The 10,467-nt window shown below is 35.5% G+C and overlaps 1 pseudogene; it reads left to right on the top strand.

Moving 5' to 3' along the window:
• Positions 1–294: 294 nt before the first annotated feature.
• Positions 295–10,460, top strand: LOC120172544 (annotated as a pseudogene).
• Positions 10,461–10,467: the final 7 nt, after the last annotated feature.

The raw sequence follows: 10,467 nt of genomic DNA, 5'->3' as shown, positions 1-10,467 counted from the left end.
CGATTACGACTCAAATACAATAAGGTTCGTATACAGTGTAACACCCTAGTCCAGTTAGACCCGAAGATCCATGGATTATAATGTTACACGGGAATACTGTAATAGTGACCCAAAAAATCTTTTAAAATTGCTTGTAAATCTATAAAATTTATTCATCCATAATAATAAATTGGGTTTACAGTTAATGGGGAGCTCTCAAAATACATCCACAAAAATAATATAAAATATTGAGTTCCAAAAAGAGCTACAACTGAAAACATAACATGGGTCCACAATAGTACATGTCCTCTAAAGATGACTCAAGACGTATTCAGAAAGGTCTCTGAAAATCTGCTCTGTTACACTATAATATCTTATGACGATAGTTCCCCACGACCTGCTCCCTAAGAATTTGCGAATGGAAACACATTCTGAACGCTAAGCTTACGAACTTAGTGCCTTACTAAAAATTGTACTATACTACTATATGCATTCACTAATTGAAATGACAAGTGGCACATGTTTGAGTATACAATTACTAGACTGATAATATGTGGCTAGCATCATGGTGCGGCTGAGCAATTTTGCATCTCGGAGCTCACACGCTCCTTCAGCACTACCGAAGTACCATCGGGTACTCCTGGGTGAGATATGGAATTCTGCATTGGATGGTACACCGACTGACTTACTCCGTTGAGTCTTGGGCCATCTGATGCCCAGTCGGTTGCTGTAGTGTTGTGGCACTGACTTGGATCCACTGACTATCGTATTTCTGCTAAAAGGAACTCGAGTGTTCTGATTGTTTAACAAGTGTCAAACAAGGGTAGTTTTATGTAAACCTAGCTATTTTTGTTTCTACTGTTATGATATTAATTATTGTTATCGGTTGAAGTCTTATTTGAGGATATATTAAAGTGTTGGGGTACCTCTAGTCTAATTCTCTTAAAAAATAGCCTTTTTGTCCAAAACAAACTGAAAGTATCGATACTCTTGCAAAAGTTTCAATATTTTCTACAAGTATCGATACTTTTAAACATTCTGAACTGCCTAGTTTCGATACTTTCTGGGAGTTTCGAAACTATGGCCCAAAGAATTGATACTCTTACTTTTGCCCAGAAACTCACGAGTTTGCCCGAGAAGAAGATCAAGTTTCGATATTATCCCTATAGTATCAAAACTCAACTTGCAGAGAGCATAAAATAGGTGCAAAAACTCGTATTCTACTATCCCAAAAACCTTAGTGAGGTCCCAAGCATTATTAATGTTTTATGAAGATACAAATTAGCATAAATAAGGCTTTAAACATGTTTATAACTCTAAAACATGAAATCTACCATGGGAATGCTTCAAGCTTATGCAACATACTATATTTCATCTAAATGACTTACATATGGTATAGTTGAGTCAATAGTGAGTTACATTTGATGTTATACGGCTGCAAACGTTAAAGGCTTAGCCCAAAGTAAACTTTTCCTTCTTTTTAACTTAGGAGCCTTCTCAAACTTCTTGCACTAGACAAAACCAAATGCAAGGGTTACTAATTGTTGCTATGGATTAAGGAGGGTTTTAAAACACTTCCTAAGGCTATGAATATCTGAAAAATGGGTTGGAACCATCTAGTTTCTTAAACCCTTCTAAAACTCGTTTATAGAACCACGGGCAAAACTTGATCTTAAGGTCTCAAATGAAAGGTCAAGAGGTGTTGATTTTGATTCATACCTTGGTTTGATGAAATAGACTGCAACTAAACTAAAGCTTCCACCTTTGCTCAGGAGAAAGTTGAATAAGATGAAAAAAAACTTGGGAGAAGAAGACAAATGTGAAGAAAAAGAGAAGTTGGAATTCAGACAGTGATATCAACTAATTTTAATGGAAAATAACTTTATTTTTTAACAAGGGTATAATCGTTTCCTTGGTCTCTCCAAGTCTAACTACAAATTAAAAACACTTTTTTTATTCACTATTGGGCTTACCTCAAGCCTAAATCCTCTTTAATTTGAGTCAAGGCTTCCTACAAGCTAAGGAATTAAACCAAGGCCCATCTCAGGTTAGCCCAATATTTCTAACTCGGGATTCAGGGCGTTACATACAATACTTTGCATGAAAACAAATTTCAAACATTGAGCTTACAAACTCAATGTCACAGTAATAACCAAACAATACTACATGATCATGCTTGTAAATGTAAATATTAGCTCACGAAAATGCTAATCTAAACATACATACAAAAGTAGGCATCATGGTGTGGTTGAAGAGTTTCGCTACATCTTAGAGACATACACCCCTCTAGCCTACCTTGGGTAAAATATGAAATTTCTACATCATAAATCACCTGACCAAGCTACTCCTTACGAGTACTTCTGACATCTACACCCCAGTCGACAAATAAGTGCCTTGTGCATTAATTGAGACTTGTCTGGACATAAAATCGACTTCCTACTACTGGAGTAACTCGGGTATCCTGACTGTTTATTGAGCATCATACATGGTTAGTTTTATGACTTCCTAATTTATTAACGTTTCTAGATGAAATTATAAACATTAGTGTTTTTCTCACTTGAAATCTTATTTAAGAAGTTTCAATGGCCTTTGATCCCTTAACTAATATACTCGAGATAAAATGAGTTATTTACCCTTATCAATATGAGGTTCTCGATATTGGGCCTATCAGTATCGATACTAATGCTAGAAATGGGCTAATGGGGTTTAAGAAGACTAATAATATTGATACCCCTAATTGGAGAATTGGTACTAGCACACGAGGGTATCGATATTGTTCATAGTATAGACACTGAATTTGACTTCGTTGTTTGAAAATTAACTGAGTATTGATACCCTTACCATGGTATCGATACTCCCTTGAGTATTGGTATCAAAATTGACTACTGGAATTCAAAATCTAAAAATGGTATTAATACTACCCTCTGAGTATCAATACCCTAAAAACAATATTGATACTCCATAAACAATATCTATGCTCGATGCCAAGATACCTTACAAATTTCAACTATGTGAAGGACAATATCAATATTGTTCATCTAGTACAGATACTTATGCCCATAAATGTCCTATTTTGGCACGAAAATGTAACTTAACCCTACTCATTTGCCCCCATAAGACCATCAAGTGATGTTTAAGTCTTATGTAAGTTGATAGGGGTCATAAAAAGTCATTTTCATGCTTAAAACACCATAACTATAATCTATTATGATCATGCTCATATGCTTCAAACTAATACAGCTAAGTAATGTACCCAATGACCCACAAATTGTATAAAAAGGTTAGAAATGTGTTACCTTTATGACAGAGATTCAAATAGCGACTAGATGGTGGTATAGCGATAGCCATATCACGGTCGTGGCAGCGTCTGAGATCGTTATCACGGAAAATAGCGGTGGGTCGTAATTGTTATTTAATGGATAACGACCAATTACAACAATAACAGACTGTTATTCTGTTATTTTTTGCTATTTTTTTGTTGAAAAGAATTAGCTCTTTTATATCAACTCATTTAGAAAAAAATCACGACCGCAATACCCACAATGACCACGATAGCATTCATTATATCCGCAACCACGATAAACATAACACAACAAAAAATGCAACCTTACCGTTATTTAAATCCTTGCTTTATGGTTAGCTACTGAAAACGTCTCCAAATTAATCAAAAGCTAGCTTCTGTTTTTCCTTGGCTTTGGAACCTTCTCAAACCTCTCATTAATATAACATGGGTAAATGAGTTAGTAACTTGATTAAGATACCAAGGTAAAACTGAAAACACTTTCCTAAACTCAAACATGCTAAAAACGGGCTAGGAATATATAGTTTCCTAACTGCCACTTAATCTCCACCTATGGTCATTGTGGCCAAACTTTGAGATTGTGAGTTTGAATGAAAGTTTGTGATGAGAAGATTATGATTTTTAGCTTGGAAAATTTGTACTGAGCTTGAAGGAAAAATTATGAAAATGGAGAGGAATGAGGTAGGGGAAAAAGATAGATGAAATGAGGGAAAATAGGAAGTGGGTAAGTATAATACATCTTCATTAATAGAAAATCGATATTTGAATTAAAAATTGTATAATAGTCCTTTTGGTCGTTCCTCTTCCACTCAAGTATTAAAAATACCCTATTTTTCTATCGTTTAGGCCTAACCCAACCCCAAATTCATCCTTATCTTGCTCCAAATTATTCTATAAGTCTAGTGTGCTTATTTAAATCCTCTTAGGTTAACTTGAAACTACTAACTTGAGATTTGAGGCATAATAAATGGATTTAAAATTTTAAATAAATCATTTTTATATCCGTCTAATTAATCTGAATTGAAAATAACCATTCTTAATTTTTAAAATATAAAATTAGCCTCTTATCTAAATGGCCATTTTAGTGTTGATGTTTTTAAGCATTTTAGTCTAAGCATTTAATTTTTTTTATTAAAAATTATCATGATTGTATAGAAATTATTACTTGACCCACAATCAACACGTATTAACGACGTGATACTTTTATATTTATTTGTTGTTAACATTTTACATGTCACATTATCACAAAGTGTGACACATATCATCATCTTAATGATTTGGTACATATCACATCATCGTGTATGGTGACACAACGCACGTCGACCTCACTTTAAATGATGTTATATATTTCATATTATCACAGTGGATGATATAACATAATTATTTCATCATTTTAAGTGACATGATTTATGTCATGACATTATCTTGAGTGATATGGTACATGTCATGACATCACATTAGACTGACATATGAATAATAATACACATATAAAATTATTATATCAGTAACATATATAACATTAGTCAATTAATAATTTTCATCTAATACGAGACTCTTTTATAAAAAATACATTAGAGAAGATGAAGTGTTAAAAAAACAGGAGTCGAAATGTCATTCAGACAACCCTTAAGATTAATTGTGAGATTATACATTTATAAATTAGATGCAGAAGCAGAGGACGTGCGTCACACCAAAAAAAGATGACGTCACCTCCAAAGAAAAAGGCATAAACATTTCAAAATGACGTGGCAAATGCCGACGCGCGGTCACGATTTAATCATAGGCCTAATCCGACCACTACCCTTCGTTAGCAATAAAAATCCAATCCACTAGTAATTATTCTCCGCACCCGGATCAACCTACGCTCATCTTAATCAAATCTCAACCCCTCACATCCACCACACAAAAGCTCCATCAGTTATTCACCATCATCTTCATTCGTTGACCCCACTGCGTTTACCGTGAATACGCCGTACGGGATCTTTCCTCGAGATCTCTCGTCAACCTAAGAGACGCCAGAGTAGACTGGTCTGCCCCAAACTCATTAATTTTTCCTCGTTTTTTCTCAGGTATTTTCCCTCAAATTCTTTATTAATCCGATTTTTCCCCTTTATTTGTTTTCCGCTGTTAAAATACTAGAGTAAACTGTTCCAGTAATAGTAAGAACATGATTTTGATTTGATGTTTGGTGTTTAACTGAGAAATTATGGTTTTGACTTTTTAGTAGTGTGAATTTGAACTTTATAAAGTTTAATTTGAACCGGTAGTTTTTTTTTCTGTCGTTGAGTTTTGATTTGCTTTGGCTGTGCAGATCTGGGAAAATTAGGGTTTTGAATTTGGTTATCGGAGAATGCAAACTAGAGGGAAGAGGAGCTTGGAAGGAGATGAGAATCAGCCGCCCGAGCGAAAACGCCCCGCTTTAGCCAGGTGTTTTATCTTTTGTTTTTAAAAAATGGTACTTTGTTTGTTTGCTTGCTTGGTTTTCTCGTACAACGATACTAATTCTTGGCGTGACATGTAACTTTGCTTCTATGTACAATTTCTATGTTATTTATCATTAAATTTGTTCCTTTTTAGTCCATGATGATCTTGCAGCAAGTTTCTAGGAAGCAAAAAACTAGTAGTATAAATATCAAACCTTCTCTCCCTGTAGGGGCTTAGCAATTTTCTCTGAAATTATATATGTATCATATGCAGTGTAATCGTAGAAGCTCTCAAGGTGGACAGCTTGCAGAAACTCTGTTCGTCTTTGGAACCCATTCTTCGTAGAGTTGTAAGTTCTGTTTACTCGGTCATTCTTTGCGGTAAATTCTCTTGTTGTGGAGGATTTGAGGTAACTCTTAGTCAATGAGTTATCGGTGAATCTGCCGTTTTTTTTATATTCTTCATCTGATGGGAGTTTTATTCTGACTTGGTGCTGTATCTGCTTTTATTTGTGCCTGCACGTGAACATGCATCCATATTGCTTTTGTGCGCATTTGCCTGTTTTATTTGTACAGAGACGCACACAAATACATTTGAAAGATTTGAATGAAGAATGCTTGTGTTTTTAACTGTTCATATGTTTACTCATAAAACCTATACAAGGCTGTTCCCTGTTAGTCTTTTTGAACTGTTTCAGCTTTCACCTCACTGTTACCTTGTAAGGTATGAAGGCTGGTCATTCAATCAGATTTTGATGTGATCAGTCACCTGATTTCCTAATGTTTATTACTGTTTTCATAAAGTGCATTATTCTTGCAGATATTTTCAATAAATCCTAACTAACTCATGCTTATGGGAGATGGAGTCCTGAATAGAACTTTTAGATGATCCCATGTTTTGCTTATCACTATCTTTAAGAACGGCTATCCCTTCTGGGATATTACTCATTCTTCCACTCTCTCCTTGACCCTTTTGCGCAAGTTAATGATATGGAAAATACTTCCGTTTAACTATAATTGTTGATCACTTGTCCACGCACATGTTCCTACCTATGGAGTCTGATGAATGATGATGTTTCTTTAGGATCTTCGTATCTTAAACACTCATGCCAAGGGTTTCTGAGTGTAGACACTATCCTGCTTGCTTCCATGTAACATAGAGTTCACTGTTTGTGTTGTAATTTTGTTGGATGGTTCTAAAATGACCCTTTTCTTTAGCACTTATGAGCCCAATTTAGAACAACCGTTTCTAGCACATTTCTATGGTATATTGTGTAGTCCATCATTTTACCCTTTGGATTATATTCTTTTCCTTGTAACTTTGCAGGTAAGTGAAGAGGTGGAAAGAGCTTTGGCAAAATTAGGCCCTAGACTTAGTGGAAGGTAAAATAATAAAATATCTGTCTAATCATTTACGATTGTAAAGGCAATTATTCTATATTCTGATGTCTTAATTTAATTATATATATATATATTTTCTTTTCAATTGAAGATATAGAAAATGATGCATGTTAAGTGGTGTCGAATGACCAATGATTTTGGTTTGGTATATCAATAGTAGCCTTATATTTGGCATTGTTTTCCTTGCCTATTGTTCGTCAGGATCCCTATGCTTAACAATGTCAAACCATTTGGCGAAGTTTGTGATTTGAGAAGGTCAAACTTTATGTGATAAAAGAACTGTTTGCTATCAATTGATGTATCTTGCAGTAGCTGGTCTAATATTCATTTTGGAACTTCTGGGTTTTAGCAAATTTTAGTTATTGTGAGAAAGTCTCTTTGTGCATGATGATAATGTGGGAACATCATATTAGACGTTTTTTTGTCTTTTGTTACCACTCATTTTAGCAATTGCTTGTGGAATTATATGCATTTTTTTTAATGTTAATGAACTGTATACGCTGACAACAGTTTCTGTTAATTCTAATAGTTTTTGTGGTTGTTATTGTTTCATTAAGTAACCATTGTTTAAGAATATTGTGCATGAGAATTGAAGTGCTGCAATGAGATTCTGAAAGAGTTCTGGAATGCTTTTAGGTTTGATTCTTTTCTTCTTCTTTCTTTGTAGAATTCCATTGGTTAATTAACTGCTTGCCTTTTGATTTACTTGAGCATCATTAATGCACCAATAGAAATAGATGAACCCATACAATAAACTTGTTTTGATGTTATTTTCTATTATGTTTTTGGCTGGTTGATTGGTATTTTACTTTCTTTAAATGAACTATTTTTTAATCCTTTTTTATGTCGATTATTTACTAACCACCTCTTCAGTTTAAGGTTCTTATTGTCTCAGTGTCTCCCTACTTTTCTTCTTTCGTCATTTCCTGCGATGCCTTTTCTTATATGGATGAATCTTCTAATACTTTTGGTTTTTAGTTCTCCTAAACAAATTGAAGGTCCAGATGGAAGGAGCTTACAGCTCCACTTCAGGTCCAGGTTATCTCTTCCTCTTTTCACTGGAGGAAAGGTTGAAGGAGAGCAGGGTGCTGCCATCCATGTTGTTCTAGTTGACAGTAATAGTGGACATGTTGTAACAACTGGACTTGAGGCTCTGTAAAGCTAGATGTTGTTGTGCTTGAAGGTGATTTCAACAAAGGATGATGAAGATTGGACACAGAAGAGTTTGATAGCCATGTGGTAAAAGAGCGTGAAGGTAAAAGACCGCTGCTGAGTGGTGACTTGCAAGTGACCCTCAAAGAAGGGGTAGGGACACTAGGAGATCTAACTTTTACTGACAACTCAAGTTGGATAAGAAGCAGGAAATTTAGACTTGGTCTGAAGGTTGCTTCTGGATATTGTGAGGGTATACGTGTAAGGGAAGCAAAGACAGAGGCTTTTATTGTTAAGGATCACAGAGGGGAATGTGAGTTCATACTTTATACCATATCTAATTTTTCATCTGTGGATTTGTAAAAGAAAATTTAATTGAGTTGCATGACAGTGTATAAGAAGCACTATCCACCTGCATGAATGATGAAGTATGGAGATTGGAAAAGATTGGGAAGAGGGTCATTCCATAAGAAGCTTAACAGTAATGGAATATTCACAGTTGAAGACTTTTTAAGGCTTGCGGTCAAGGATCAACAGAAATTACGAAATGTGAGATTGGATTTGGAAATGAAATTAAATGATATTGCTTTTGGCGTTTCTTCTGACATTTTTGTCTATGTTTGTAGATTCTGGAAGTGGCATGTCAAATAAGATGTGGGAAGCTCTCTTAGATCATGCAAAGACGTGTGTGCTGAGTGGAAGTTTTATGTTTACATACTGATGATACTAGAGATGTCGGTGTTGTCTTCAATAACATCTTTGAGTTGAATGGCCTTATTTCTGGGGAACAGTTACCTGCTGATTCTCTATCTGATAGTCAAAGGTGGGGTAAGATATTATGCTGTTTTTCACCTGTCAATGAGATGCTACATCTCTGGTACTTATTTACTTTTCAGAGATGACCATATGAGATGCGTTAGCAGCAATATTACTTGGCCTGCCGTAATATTTATCAGATAACATGGAATTCCTTTGATTTTCTTCCCCATGTAGTTTTGTATTTTTATTTTTTTTTTTTTTTGCCTTTCTATATGCCTTTAGTTGAGATTGGTTATTACTTTCAACTGCTTAAGGCTTGGGGTTGGTGTTATTTTCAATTTTTATTTTCAACGAATAAAATAGTTCAGCTAATGTAACAAAGGGAGCAAAATTTCTGTAGGTTTATGTAGATACGCTGCTGAAGAAAGCATATGACAACTGGAATCAAGTCATAGAGTATGATGGCAAGTCAATGGTGAACATCAAGCAAAAATAGGAGGTCAAGTGCCCGAAATGAACTTCAGATGGATGCATAAACTACCCTAATGCATTAGATCATCAATTGCAGTTACCAAGGTTGCCAGTTTCTGTTCCTACGGAGCATGTGCACTCAGGCCTCATGTTGGAGGTAAGCATTATGATCACTTTAATGTTTCAGCATTAAATGATTTTATGTTCAATCATATGTAGCATAGCTAATCTTTCTACAGTTGATTTTATAAACATCATTTTTCTTATTGTCCTTACTTCCCCTTTACCGTGGTACATGATAGAAGATTAACATCTCTGAAGGATGAATCATTGTCTATGAATTAGCTAAATAAGTAACATGTTCTTAATACCCTTTAACTGCTGGCATTCTGTTAATTTCTTTCTTTTGGTTACCACAGGGTTTAATGATAATCAGTCGACCAGATACACGGGTCAACCTGAGCTTGTGAATTCGAATTCTCGTAGTCAATTTGACAGCTTGCAGTTTTGCCATATGACCAGCTGGGTACCAGTTCGCAGCAACCACAAAGTTCAAGAGCTGATAACAATGCTGTTGGGCTTGCTCTTGGTCCTCCTCAGTCTCGCCTTGGTTTCCACAATGCCGGATCTTCTATGCAGACGTCGAATGTTAATCATTTCAATGATTGGACAAACAGCAGGGACAGGGGAGTCGAGGACTTTTTCTCGGAGGAAGAGATTCGCATGAGAAGTAATGAAATGCTCGAGAATGAAGATATGCAGCATCTTCTCCGCCTCTTCAGCATGGAGTCACCATGCTTCTGTACAGAAGATGGTGGGTTTGGATTCCCTATTACATGCCATCCCAATGATAAACTTTGTAGACGAAGATCGTTCACGCCCTGGCAAACTGTGTAGGGTGGCTAAAGATCAAAGCGGCAATGAGATGGGGTTTCTTCATCAGGAAGAAAGCAGCCGAGAGACGGGCACAAATAGTCGAGT

The sequence above is a fragment of the Hibiscus syriacus genome, unplaced genomic scaffold, assembly GCF_006381635.1.
Source record: "Hibiscus syriacus cultivar Baekdansim isolate YM2019G1 unplaced genomic scaffold, ASM638163v2 tig00111852_pilon, whole genome shotgun sequence".
Lineage (NCBI taxonomy): Eukaryota > Viridiplantae > Streptophyta > Magnoliopsida > Malvales > Malvaceae > Hibiscus > Hibiscus syriacus.
This window is presented reverse-complemented; position numbering and strand designations above follow the sequence as displayed.